A 15,384-nucleotide genomic window follows, 5' to 3' on the forward strand; every position below is an offset into this window, starting at 1 on the left:
TTTAGACATTGACCTACCTCATTGACGTACCGAGCCTGTCGTACCTGATTCCAAGGTCATTTTACGACTAGGTTCTACCTTGAAAATATCATTCTTTCTGTACTGATCTGTGAAAATGACAACATTAATGATTTTTCTGTTTACTTGTCTTGATCCGACGTGCCCAAACAGCCGTTTTCGCGTTTGTCTTTCAAGCAATTGAAGTTTGAATATTCACTCCCTAGTACATAGTTCGCGTCACCAAAATAATACCAGATGCATTGCTAACTTTCTACAGTTAATTGGCTGTTGTAATGGATGTTAAGGGGGTATTCTAGTCTAGAGGCATGAATTTTAGGTATTTTTTCAGGTGCAATAAAAAAAACAAAAAATATTTTTAGTAGCCATTATTTTACCAAATATTTATTAATGTTTGAAGAATACATAGAAAAAAAAATCAAAGGAAAAAATTCAAAATTCAAAAAGTTACAGGCTGATGAAGTGAGGGGTCTCAAAAAAATGGTGCGCCCTGGTTGACACGATTCCAATCCTCCTAGTAATCCAAAATCAACAAAGCAAATTAATTCTTAATCCAAACAAATGCTGCTATGGCATGAACTACGGAAAAGTCAAACAAAAATTTTTTCGCGAAATAGCGGCTGTCTGAAATGAAAAGTCTTTTTTTACTAGTTTTTTTTGACTTTTCCGAATTTTTTAAGAATAATAAAAATTGAAATTTTGTCATAGTTCTAGTTCATGCGATAGAGGAATGTATAGAAAAGGCTCACACCAAACTTCAAGTAAATTGGTTCAGTAGAACTTGAGATATCATGTCAACCGTCTCGAAAAAAGTAGTTTCGAGAAAAACGCGTTTAATGGATCTACCAGCGGAAACCTACATATAATTGGTATTTTGAAATTTAATATATTATTTGTCTGTTTTGATCTAAGACTGTTTATTTTTCCTTTTATAATAAAATAAAGTAGTCACCTAAAAGTATGGTGAATAAGCTCAAATAAAGACAGATCAACTTAAAAAGATCTGAATTTAATAGATAATAAACCAACCCCATATTTCAGTTGCAGACCACTATTTCCGTTTGTCGAATCCGCTATTGTGGTCATATGTATCTACTATCTATGTAGTATGTAGCATATGTTGCTTTGACTATAGCACTGTGTTTACTTTTGTAGATGTTATTTATCTCAATTGTTAAAATTTGAAAGATAATGATGAAACATAATACTGGGCGGAACCCAAATAACATTATCTAATAGAGGTCTATCTAAATCCAGATATGGGCTACAAACAAAATCTTTGAACTATGCCTCATTTCAGTTAATTCAGCAGTAAGACGAAAAATACACAGCTAATACAGGGTTGACACAAAACGCGTGCACTCGGACCGAGTCCGCGAATTTCGTCTCATGTTTCTCAGACGCTGCCACGTTACGACCCAGTCTGAGTGCACTCGTATAGTGTCAATTTGGTATAATATCAGTAGCGGATCAAGTAAATGGGGGGCCACAACTGCATTTGAAATTTGAGGCCCCACTTCAGTAAAAAAAAATGCTATCATTGTTTTTTCCATGCTTTTCAGTATATGGTTTTTCTTTGGGATTTTACAAAACCATATTTCTTTTATTTATTTACTATATGTAATTGAAACACTAGCAGCTTTTGGAATAAAATAGGTACTATTTTAAAATAGGTATTTATTTAATTTATTCTTAGCTTGCGAACGTATTGTGGACAGTGATAATAATTTCTAAGTTGTAAATTTTAGTAGCAAAGGACCATTTCGGGCCCCCCAAGATTCGGGGGCCCCAAGTACGCGCTTATTTTAAATGCATGATAAACCCTCACCGCATAAGATGTTCTAATCAGGGGTCGAAATGGACGGGAAAGCATAGGAACGCCGCTCCCTTTCGTGAAATCCAGAAACGTAGTGCTCCCTCTCGTGAGAAATCCAATATTTCCGTACCCTTTCGTAAATTTAAAAATTGTTCACTCTTATATCCGTCTGATGAGAAAATTTGAATTTAGCGAACGTATCAAATAAATCAGTAATGATTAATTTAAGAAACCCTGACTCGTCGCTCACAAAGATGTCAATCTATTATGAATATATGTACATAATATATGTATGTACATACATATGAAGATACTCTTCTTCGAACAATGGCCCATTAAACTCATACATCAGGGTTTCTCAAACATCCGAAAAAACTTTTCGCCTGCGAAGCATGTTATTTTTTGATTGAACACATTGAATAAGGATAACACTTTATTTTAGATTAAGAAATAATTATTGAAAATAAAAATTTAAATTACTTAGGGGCACAATCTTATTCTTTTTCCTCATATGTATGCATATTATAATCGTTACAGTAAAATAATCTCAATCATGTTTTGAAAATTATTCAGGGCTCCCACTCGTGAAAATTTCCATTCCGAGCCCTGGTTCTAATCAACTCTTTGACCAAAAGGAAACTGCCGAGTTAACTGATTTTTTTTGTTTTTTTATTTATATTTTGATGTTTTTTCTTTCATATGTTTCATTTGGGTCTACATCACGGCATCGAAAGATCGAAAAAGCAAATATCGAAAATCGAAAGATCTTAAGTCGAAAGATTAAAAAGAATGTATGCACGGTAAACGGTACTATGTATATATAATATATATCAGTTGCATGCGGTTAAAATATCTCTCTTTTTGTCGTTCAGTCTTGCTTAATGTGCGCGAGCAGGATACGGGAGGAAAAGCCTGTTCCTCTTGTATCCTGCTCGCGCAAATGAAGTGAGGCTGTACGACGGGGGGAGAGAGAGTTTTAAAGCACGGCAATGATATATATACTACCCGCTTTTCATATATATTCATGGTAAACGAACATTTTTGATTTTTCAACCTTACAGCCTTGCTAAATGTGCGCGAGCAGGATACGGGAGGAAAAGCCTGTTCCTATTGTATCCTGCTCGTGCAAATTAAGTGAGGCTGTGACGGGTGGGGGGGAGAGAGAATTTTACCGCACGCCACTGATATGGGTTTGGTGCAAACGATCGAAACGCGCCAGACAGATTGATCCACAGATTAACCCATTTGAACCCAGAGCTCGCGTGAAAACACATGTCCCATGTGCCCAGGACTATTTTTTCGTTTATTTTCCAAAATCTTTGAGTTATTTCATGGGAAATATTTTTTATAGGATAGGGATGGATAATTAATTGATTTTTCAACATTTTTAATTTTTTTCAAGGTGGTGTCGTGAACGACCTTTGGGGCTAATGAAACATGTTTTTTAAAATAAAACAAAAATCACAATGGAGTCACATAATCAGTTATAATACTTTCTCACTGGTTATTTGTAATTTTATTGTTAAGAAATTTATAAAATTCATTTTAAAAATAACAAACACACATCTCTTCGATAAAATGATATTTTCAAATCGCATAACATAACACACGTAGGTACATATATTGTGACATATACACATCGTCAACAAAAAAAAGGGTGCACCCTTTTAATAGAAGAAATGTCATAAACGAGATTTTGGGTTCAAAAGTCGTAAAAACAAAATACATGAAGACAAAATAATTAATTATTATGATACGGTACAAAACATTTGTCATGCAATGGAATTTCACAGTTATCACAAGCGGAAAACGTTTTATTTTTACAGTGTCCACAATTTCTCCTTTTCTGTTTGACCAATATCAAATGTCTTCCAACTTCCTTTTGATTTTGATTAACTTTGCCGGGTCTGAATGGGACCAATTGTTTTCGTTTTTGACCATAACACTTGCACAACGTCTCTGTTACCTGTCTGATAAATCCTAATTTATAAAATTTACAACCAAAACTTTTGCTTAGAATCCAAGCGTTATTCACAGCTACATCGATGTTCCAAAACAGAATAGACATGTACCATTTTTTCCCTCTAATACTTATGTTATAGTTAGAAATATGGTTATCCATTTGATCAACCCCACCCATATATTTATTATACATATTTATACTAAATGGTTGATTGATTTCCACCCTACTTTTTTCTTTAACCGAATATCAGTTTCCAGGGGCGGTAATATGTATGTATGTGGAATCCGGAAGTTGAGACTCGTCCCAATTATCAATTTCTTCCCGTATCTCTGCAGTAGTAAAATTGCATTCTCTGGAAAAAAATATGTGTCATTATCCCGACTCCGTCGACTTTTGATTTTTTTTTTTCAGGAATATGAGATATATAAACGCAATTTCTCTTATGCATATTATACAATAAGTCCTACTGTATAAGAAACATAAAGATAAATAAAAAATATGTAAAAATAAAAAACTTACGTATGTTTTCTCTTCGACATATCTTCAAGTCGAAAAGCGCTCGATGTTATTCCCTCAAAACTCCAAAAGGAACTGATTTAATTTCGTGTGACTTTCTTAAAATTCATCACCAACATCTAACCAAGCGTAACGAAAGGTTTTACGGCCGGCCTGAGTGATCCCTTTATTTTACGACGCAAAATTGTAAAATGCCGTGAATGACCGCGCTGGCATACATCGTGTAAGTTCATAACTGACCGCGTGGGTTCAAATGGGTTAACTGGATGGCTGCTTTAAACGCAATTCTCGACTTCATGAATGAAAAATTGCACATCAGATGACGAGTAACCTTTCGATGTGCACAGATGCAATTATTAAAATGGTAATTATTAAAATTGAGTTGGATCTTTCTGGCGAGTTTTTAATAATTTAATAAGGAAAAATTCGGAACAAAAGTATCATTCGGAACAGAACGTATACAGGGTAGGTATGTCGGGACTTCGGGTAGATTTCGCTTAGTGTAAGTGCGAGCAGTGCGCACGCATAAGATACACGTGTTGTGAATCCGAGGTTCAGTATATACATATATCTACTACCCGCTTTTCATATGTATTCATGGTAAACGAACATTTTCGATTTTTCGACCTTTCGATGCGGTGACGGTCACTAGTTTCATTTATAGACCTTTTTTGTGACAAGTGACAATTTATTTTAAAACAGTCATTGAGTTCATACTTCGATCAATCGACCTTTTGCTGTCGCAGTTACCCAACTTCATTCACGAATGCTTTAATATTTGTTATTAATATTATATAATAACTTATATTCAGTGGCGGACTGGGACTGAAATCAGTGCATGCCAGGAGTCAAAGGGGGCCCCACCCAGGGTTAAAAAAAATTGTCCCCCCCCCCCATATAACAAAATTTTCTTCTTTCCATCCCGCTAAAAATCAAGGGCAAAAAATAAATAAAATTTTCAAAAATGGGAATAAACAAATTTAGGTACAAGAAAAATGGCAAAAGCAAAATAGATCCATAAATTACATTGTATATTTCGTTTTAATCCTTGTCCTAGGTAAATAGAATGCATCATAAAAGAATGCGCCATAAAAGCGGCTTTTACTTTCGGTAGAAAACAATCAGGGACGTCATTTCAGCTTTTTCTTGGGGGGGGGGGGCAGGCAAAGATTGGTCAAATTGAATTTTTTTTCAAAAAATCTTTTTTATATCGGAATAAAAATGGAAAATATACAATATGAAAAAAATAAGCTTATTTTTGAAAAAATATCTTATGTAAAAAGCCAAAAAAGCGCCGCAGGCGAAAATTTTTTTCCAAAAATTTTCACATGGTCGCAAAATGGTTAACAAAAGTCGACCATCAAAATGTATCACAATAAAGTAAAGGCGAACTTTCTAACGATTCGCTCAATGGGACGAACAATTTCCAAGAATGTTACCCAAGGCATACCACTTAAAAACCAAAATATATTTGCTTCAAAATAATAAAATCTTTTTTTTTTCAAAGCACATAGCAGCGATTATTTTATTAGTTACACAAAAGTAACATAATATAAGAAATAAACGCAGCATTCATAGATCCATAGTATCTCATTAATCATTAAATTCATAATATTTTCTAAATTCGCCTATTCCTTAATTTAGGCGCACTTATTCCAAGGCGCACTTAAAAACCAAAATATACTTGTTTTGAATTTTATTTTCTAAGAAATAAACGTAGATCCATAGTATCTCATTAATAATTGAATTCATAATATTCACACTATTCCTTAATTTAGGGGGGCGAGTGCCCCCATATGCCTCCCCCCAAATTACGTCCCTGAAAAAAATGCATAATATTTTCAATTAATGTTAATCGAAAATCGAAATTTTGGGGAGGGGCCCCTATCCTATGTTTCTATATACATGGATGTGTCTAGATTAGGAATAGATTTTATATTCGGAAACTGTTTAAAATTGTGTATTTAAATCTTACTATATCGTCGAAGTATAATCAAATATTATTTTGAAAGTATGTATGAAGTAAATTTAAATCGCTGGTTGATGATGAATCGTCCTATCAAAATTGTTTTAAGCAGTTCAGTTTATATTATTCACGGAAATTTGTTTATTCCCATTTTTATTTCATTAGGTAGTTGTTACATAGGTTGGAAATATTACATAACCTTGAGGTTGGAAATGGGCCCGGTAAAAGGGCCCACGCAAATGTTGAAACTTACATTTCGAGCCTAATAAAAAAAGTTAACCGATCCTTGGGCTGTTAAAGCAGGTATTAGTTGTTTGTGTATATCGTAAGAAATTTGTTTTGTTGAAATACCCAAACTCTAGGTCCCAAAGTGCAATATCCTATAAATTTTTACACACGTGAAATAGTTAAAAAGTTATTTAATTTTACTGAGGGCCCATATTTTCTAACGGATAGTGGGGCCCACATGCCATCGGGCATGTACGCTTGTATGGCCAGTCCGCCACTGCTTATATTTACCTATGTATGTACATATATATGGTCGGAAGAAATTGTACAAGGCTCTTTATCGTTTGAAATAAATGTTTATTGTTATTATTATACGTCCAAGGTTTTCAGATGCTAATTCTCATACACATCTTGATAATCATGTACCTAGTAAAAAATAAAGCGTTTGGTTTACATCAAATTAAAATATTCAAAATTATGCCAAACGAGTACGATCAATATGTAAGCTCGTGTAGAAAGGTTAAACGATCCTCTTTCAATTTCATTACCATAGATAACGTGAATATTCATCGACGAATTTATAATAAGTTTTATATATAATACATATATTGACTAAGGCTTATGTCCTATTTCATATTTGCTATAAACTTTATATTATCGCTTTTACATTTCCAAGAAATGCCACCATCAGATCGATAGTATTATTGCTGAGTTCTGGGTATCACACGTACATATGTATGTACGCAGCTCTTCAAAAAAACATATCTCGGTAATTTTCACATGAATATTATATATGCATACATATAATATGATGCCGTCTATTTTAGGGTACGCTGCTATGGAAAAAAATTATTTCCTACCGAGTATCGTTTTCGAAAACATACGGGATAAAATTACATCACCAAACGTTTTCATCCACTGTTTGATTTTTTCTATTACGAAATTTCAATTCAATTCATTTTCACTGGAAAAATCGACAACATTTCGTAACGACATTGTCGACAAATTATGCCTTTGTATAAAATAGAATTAACGAATTAATTAGACCGTAAAACGCCATGTACATACATACATACACTATTTCTTGAGTTACTACGATTATTTTTGTTTTTATATAATGTATTATTAATCGTATCGATTAATGTATTTGACGCCATTTTAATGTACTTATATTTGCACTTGGACATATAAAAATGTATAACTATATATGTAGGTATATTAAAATTCAATTTGATTATCATTAGAATAGTGCACCTTTTACATGCATACATGCAAAGACAATATAAGTTTGTAATTTGAATTAATATTTTTTATGTTTTCCATAATTCTAGTTACTTTATGCGAAATCTTTCTCTCTTTTTCTTTCTGTCTCTCTCTACAGTAATAAGAAACCAAAGCAAATTGTGTCAACGGGAAGTTGCCAATTTCCCTGTGGGATGTCATCAAAAAGAGAGATTGCTTTGCACTTTTCTTTCATATGTTGATATTTTGTTTGGGAATGCTAGTTTGGGTTAGCTAGTATATTCCTACTGAGTCGAATAATCTATGAAAGCTTCATTTTCTTCTATGAGATCTATGAAAGCTTCATTTTCATATATGAGATATATGTACGTAAGCTTCAACTTCTCAACATAACGTGTATTCACATTAAATCTTAATTTTATTCTAATAGTAATTGGTCTAGCAACCATTATATAATTTACACATTTTTTCCAGAAACACTTTTTTTTCCATTCTTGGATAAAATTACATAACAGCAATTTCTAATTTTACAATTAATACATTCTTCGAATTTCATTGTAGCGATATTAAACCGCATATAAATACATATCTATATATATGTATATATATATATATATATATATATATATATATATATATATATATATATATATATATATATATATATATATATAAATGAATGTCTGTGTGTGTGTCTCGAATAGGCTCCTAAGCCACTGAAGCGATTACGATGGAACTTTCAGGATTTGTTGTATGCATGTCCGGGAAGATTACTGTAAGAAAAAAACGGGAAAAAACGGGAATGAGTGTCATTGCAACGTAATAATTTCAAATGTGTTCGCTACCTGCGTTTTTCCGACAACTGGGAACGGGAACGGGAACGGGAATGGGAACGAGAACGGGAACGGGAACGGAAATTGCATGCGTTATTATGGAATTGCAACGCATGCCGGGGTTCAACTACTTATAAATAAAAATGAATATCTGTGTATGTGTGTCTCGAATAGGCTCCTAAGCCACTGAAGCGATTACGATGGAACTTTCAGGATTTGTTGTATGCATGTCCGGGAAGATTACTGAGAAAAAAATACGGGAAAGAACGGGAACGGAAACGGGAAAACGGGAATGAGTGTCATTCGCTATTATTTTTAAATGTTTTCGCGTCGCGACCAGAGTGTTCGCTGCCTGCGTTGTTCCGAAAAATGGGAACGGGAACGGGAACGGGAACGAGAACGGGAAAGGGAACGGGAACGAGAATGGGAACGGGAATTGCATGCGTTATTGTGGCATTGCAACGCATGCAGGGTTCAGCTAGTATTATATAAAACATTACAGACATTTCAATGAAATGAAAAATTGAATAAATTCTTTCAGTTATTATGTTTTTATTAATTATTATTTTCACGATCGAGTTCACTGCTAAAACAATCAAGTGTTTACAATTTGCTAAAAATTGCTCTTAGATAGTTCCGCCATCTTATTTTATAGAAATGTCAACGTTGTTTCGACGCATGCATGCATGGTCGTACGTGATCAATCTTGAGTTCCGTTTTTCTGTCGACTGAATCGAAACGAACGTTTGCAAGCAACTTTGATCTTTTAGGCGCATTCGTTTTCGTCGATAAACGGTAGTGACTTTCGTGAATAATAAGTGTGCTTTTCGCACACATTGTGGTTTCAGCGCGAGTTTTCACTGCTCACTCGCGACTCGCGATACCTTCAAAACAGCGATGAGAGAGACAACGTCATACGACGCTAGCTATATCTCGCTCGCTCATAACAAACACAGCTGATCGACCAATATGGCCGCTAACATACCGACTGCTATCTGACTGACGTTCGTCCACTTGCAACGTCCTGTATTTTCAATTTGTTTTCAGAATGTTTATTTTTGCGTATCTACCACTAGCACCTTAACGATGCCGAGATATATGAATTGCGTCAATAGAACAATTGTATTGAAATTACGTATTATATTTATAGTAAATAATATATTTCATGCTTCATGCACTTTATGTATGTACATACGTACTTGTTCGGTTCAAAGTGCGTCGAATGTAGAATGAATTGTACTTCTTACCTGTTTAGTTGTACCTTACCTTCAAAGATTCAAATTTCATAACTTCTTACCTGAGTCAAATATTATATTTTTGCATCGCCATATTACCGAAAGGTACACATTTCAAGTTGTCGTTGTCGTTTCGGCTTATCGCTTTTCAATCTAAACTTAAAAGTTTATGCTAATGCATACAATTTCTTCATAACATTTAAGCGGTGACAGTGATAATCTAGGTTCACTGAAATAGTAAAACGTTTGCTTGTTATTATTATTGACATTCGGATGATTTTATTATAAAAACGTAAGGCGATGACAAAGATTACTAATCTTTTAGTTAAGGCATTATATTTTTCTTCATACTTGATTAAAAAACTTTCAAAAACATGCATATATACACCGTTTTTATCTTATGAAGGCGTACTTTTTCCCACCAAAAAAGTTTACAAAAATGTTTTCAATATACATATAAGATACTAGTGGTTTTACCGGGCTTCGCTCAGTGTTTGTAATATAAACCGCTTAAACTAATGGCTAATCTAATAGTAAACATTCATTTGTTTTTTTATTAAATTTATTTGAATCAAAAAAATATAATATTCAACGATATCAATATCGTCGGCATAGAAACTTTGATTTGTTCGATGAGGTAACGGATTCTACGAACCAAATAAACATTACAAAGTCTCTTTCGAAATTATATATTAGATTTAAAATTATTTTGATTTTTTTTAAATGCTTTTTATTATTAAGAAATTATGTTCACAATACATCTTATATATATTTTAATAGCTACTGATCTACTGATCATTTTCTATTTTACAATTTAATTTAATTTGGTTAGTAATCATAGTATTATATTATTCTAATGTTAATCTACAGCATAATAGGAAAAAGAGCTCAAAAACCTATTTACAATCTTTATTATTTAAAATTATTGGTCACTACAGTTCTAATGTATCGGATACATTTAAAGTCTGTTTAGTGTATTTTTTAAAATACATATTTGTCTGGTAAAAATGTAAATAATGAAAGGAAAATCAGTACACTTACTATAAAATTATGAAATTAAAAGTATTTATAATCAAGGCTATTCAATATAATATAATACTTAAAAATAATGTAAATCAAAACGTTTTACATCATACTAAAATCAGTTGATTTGAAAGTTTCTAGCCTAAAAAATAATATTTTCCTTGGCGACTGCAATTTTTACAAGCTTATTCTATGTTTTTCTCTATCTATCGAAGTCAATACTAGTAATAAAAAAAACAATATTTTATATTAACCATTTTAATATAATATAATATTTTATAACATTAATATCTAATATATAATTTCGAAAGAGACTTTGTAAGTATGTTAGAAAATATGTAATGTTGGTTCGTAAATCCTTGACATCATCGAACAAATGAATTCAAATAAAATAAAGCTATTCAAATAAATGTAATAAAATGTTTACTATTAGATTGGCCATGTTTAAGCGGTTTATATTACAAATGCGGAGCGAAGCCGGGTAAAAACACTAGTAATATGTATTTTATAACATTTATTAATATAATATTTTTCTATTAACCATTCCAAATCCTACGAGGAAAAAGTGACAGCTTTTTTATCACAAAAATCAATGAATAAGTAATTGTTAAGGCCCAAAGGAATATAGATATGTATGTATGTATTTGTACACGTAGTGCATGGTGACCCTATTACAACGGAAACAATTACTTTGTTTCATTTTGTACTGTTACTGGTTTATCATTTCGTATACCTGTTGTATTATTTGTATGTGTATCTTTCTAAAATAAGTCATCGTTTATTTTTGTAAAAATTTGTATTTCGTTCGACATGTACGCACCTATAACCATTTTATCTTGCAACTTCTCATAAATTTCACAAATTATATTGACAACAATTACAACTATGTATGATCATAGAATTATGTACATATATTGAAGAATTCATACTGTATTTTATATGAGGCATATTGTTTTTAAAACATTTTTATGTTGTTACTTCTCCCAGTATGGAATCAATGAAAATACACACAAACAAGTAATTTTGACCTTCATAATTTCATTGTATGATATTTTGTAGTAATAATATTATCGAGGTTCTTATTTGCTTGTAATAAAAAGAAAATCAGATATTTAGGAGACACGAAGTGACAGCAATTAGCAGATTTTTATTTTAATTTTTACTTCCCTCAAAATTGGAATAGTCAAGGCGGAAATTGAGGGAGGGATTTAATTAATCTTGGAGACAATTTTTTTTTTGTTAAGGTAATTTAAAAGGGAAGGAATTTTTTTCGAAACTTTCGAATATTTACCGAAAATGAAATTTTTGCAAAGTAAATAATTGTACTGATCATTGACCCGCAAGGTAGCTTCGGATATTAAAATTCGTCTTGACACTCATCATATATATATATATATATATATATATATATATATATATATATATATATATATATATATATATATATATATATATATATATATATATATATATATATATATATATATATATATATATATATATATATATATATATAATTATCTATAATAGAAACCATAAAAATATACACGCTAAGGCTTAGTAAGGCTAAAATTTGAATATATGTTCAGTACAAGATACGTTTACTAAGAATATTCTATAATCTATACCATGCAGTTTATATACATAGACGTGTATTGTTTTTGATTTGATTACATAAGTTGATTCTTCCTTTAACATTTATTACCTCTTATTATTTGGGCTGTCTCGGTCTAAGCTAATTAATGGTCAAAAATTTTTAGGCTGATCGAGTAAATTCAATACGATACTAAACGAATATAAAATACGTGGTTTAGAGAAAAGAATAAAACTAAATTCAACCATATCATCCGGTTTAAATATTTCCATATATGATATGTGCATTTATTGTTTTTTTTTTTAAATATGTAGGTATTCATTTGTTTTTCACAATTTGCCATAAGCAGCGATAATACAGGCTACGTCGATTTTTAAATTTGAATCTGATTTATATAATAGTATTTGAGTAAGTTTGCAACAGTCTGGGTCAGTGAAAATCTTGCCACAAGGTTATTTTTAAACCAGTGGGTTATATATACATATATATGTAGGTTGTCGATCACTGAAAAAAACTTTTCTTTGGTTTCAAATTGTAGTAAAACGGGGAAAGCCGAGGAGACGATCAGATCCTTCAAGAGCAAACTCGAGCCCTGGGGAAAATAATTTTGCGCCTTTTTTGCAGAGTGGAGTTTATTTTAGTAATTCGAAAATAAAATGTTCCTATTTTTTGACGTGTTAAATAATTATGAAAGAAAAAACATAAATTTTATTTTATTTTATCTTATATCTTAAAAAGATGCGACGCAGGCAAATTTTTTTCGAGATTTCCATCGGGTAATTCTGCTATTGTTATAAATTCAGAAATTCTGGTGTAAACGCGTCATGTTCAATCAATTTTTTTAATGCTACCCGAAAATACTTAGCAGGTAGTATTTTTAGTTATACATGCAAAATTTAAAACATAAATAGGCGTTCTTTAGGCCCATGGACTTGTCCGCGAAACGCCGATCGGCGTTGTTCAGCATTGAAAGGGTTAAATAGACTCTCCGTGTCTATACTCTCCGGACTCTCCGTGTCTTATCGGTTTGGTACTAGGAGTATATGAAAAATGTTTAGTCAATTGAAATGAATTATGTAGCTGTAGTAAACATAAAATAATTAAACTAATTCAAAATTTATGATAAATTATAGGCAGCGCATTTAGCATTTAGCATTTAGCTGAGCATTTAGCGCCATTGAAAAGCATTTAGCGCTATTGAAAATTGAGCATCATTGAAAATTTATTTAATTAACTAATTTGTCTATTGGTGTTTTCTATTGTTTATATGTAGGTAGGTAGGTTGTCTCCCGTATATTTTTCATATTACAATTAAATCTATATATATAAAAATGAATGTCTCTGTGTGTGTGTCTCGAATAGGCTGCTAAACCACTGAACCGATTACGATGAAACTTTCAGGATTTGTTGTGTGCATGTCCGGGAAGATAACTGTGAAAAAAAATGGGAAAAAACGGGAACGGAAACGGGCAAAACGAGAATGAGTGTCATTGCAACGCAATAATTTCAAATGTCTTCGCTACCTGCGCTTTTCCGACAAATGGGAACGGGAACGAGAACGGGAACGGGAACGGGAACGGGAACGATAACGGAAATTGCATGCGTTATTATGGCATTGCAACGCATGCCGGTGTTCAGCTAGTCTAATATATAATTTCGAAAGATATTTTGTATGTATGTAAGGTTTAATGCAAGGTTTAGTTGGTAGAATCCGTGACGTTAAATTTAGTAAAAAAAACAAAAGAATATTCAAACAAATTTAAATAAAATAAAACTATTCAAATACATTTAATAATATGTTTACTATTAGATTAGCCACGTTTGAGCGGTTTATATTACAAATACCGAGCGAAGCCGTGTAAAACCACTCGTATAAATATATTTGAAAACAATTTGACACATTTGTTTTAATTTTTTTTATTATTTAATAACTTAATATGCCAACAACACCCATGCGATGATATTCCATCGGGTACAACACTAGTTAAAAATTAAAAACAAAGAATGCTAGAGAGGATTAACGGTCAGTTGAAAATGAAAATTTTCATTTACGGCGCATGAAACATGGAAAAATGAATTGCATTTTCCATTTTCCGTCGTTCGAATCAGTCCTCTGCCGGGACGGAAGGCTAGCGATGATTACCCTACGGTGCAGTGTCATCATTATCGCTTTTCGATACGAAGAAAAAACGTATGCAAATACGGCAACCGCGCATTGTAAAAATGTCTCAATATCGGTCGGTACAATTGAACTGACCTGGCTGGTCTCGAGGGGGAGGGGAGGAAAGAGCGAGGAGAGGCGGGGCGGGAGGGGTCGCCCCCCGTTCAAGTTGGGCAGTCGCCATCGCCGTCGCCACTGCCAGTGCCAGTGCCAGCGCCAGTAGCTGCGCGAGTCTCGTCCTCGGCTGACGTGTCGCGCTCCTTCAACGCTCTCGATTCGCGTCGACGCCTGCACATCACTGTCAGTGGGCCCCAAAGGCGCTCCGCCACCCACCCCCACCCCACTCCCCCGAACGGGATCGCAGTCCGCAGCGACGGCGACCCCGAAAGCCTCCGCTGTCAAATGTGTCATCTCTTCGCGGCGCACAGCTGATGCATCGCACACACCCACACACACCCCCCCACCTCACCCCACTCACCACACACACACACACACACCTACTCAGCGCTTTCTGTGACGTTTCAAAACATCAATCAAACGTGAACATTTATTTGAATCGATTCTTTTGTTTTTCGAATTTGAATTGTGTTTTGACGTTGCAGTGTTTTCGTGTGCCAATTTGTAGGTTATGTGCGCGTGACAGTTGGACGTTTCCCAGTTCGCACTTCCGGTTCGAACTTTGCCCGGCGGTCGGTTTCCGTTTTGCCGGACGGTGAGTCTCGTCGGAGTGGTGAGGGTTTGATTTTTTTCCGATCGCCAGCGAAGGAATCTGCAGACGGAACGCCAACA

The 15,384-nt window shown here is 33.4% G+C and overlaps 1 protein-coding gene across 1 annotated transcript in view; it reads left to right on the forward strand.

The window, feature by feature from the left end:
* Positions 1 to 14,754: 14,754 nt before the first annotated feature.
* LOC143909522 (ribosomal protein S6 kinase alpha-5-like) overlaps positions 14,755 to 15,384 on the forward strand; it is a 51,907-nt gene continuing 51,277 nt past the window's right edge. The window contains exon 1 of the mRNA XM_077427533.1: positions 14,755 to 14,895. The gene's annotated coding sequence lies outside the window, so the exon portion shown is untranslated. The remainder of the gene's footprint in view (positions 14,896 to 15,384) is intronic.

This window comes from Arctopsyche grandis, chromosome 3 (assembly GCF_051622035.1).
Source record: "Arctopsyche grandis isolate Sample6627 chromosome 3, ASM5162203v2, whole genome shotgun sequence".
In the NCBI taxonomy this organism is placed as follows: Eukaryota; Metazoa; Arthropoda; class Insecta; order Trichoptera; family Hydropsychidae; genus Arctopsyche; species Arctopsyche grandis.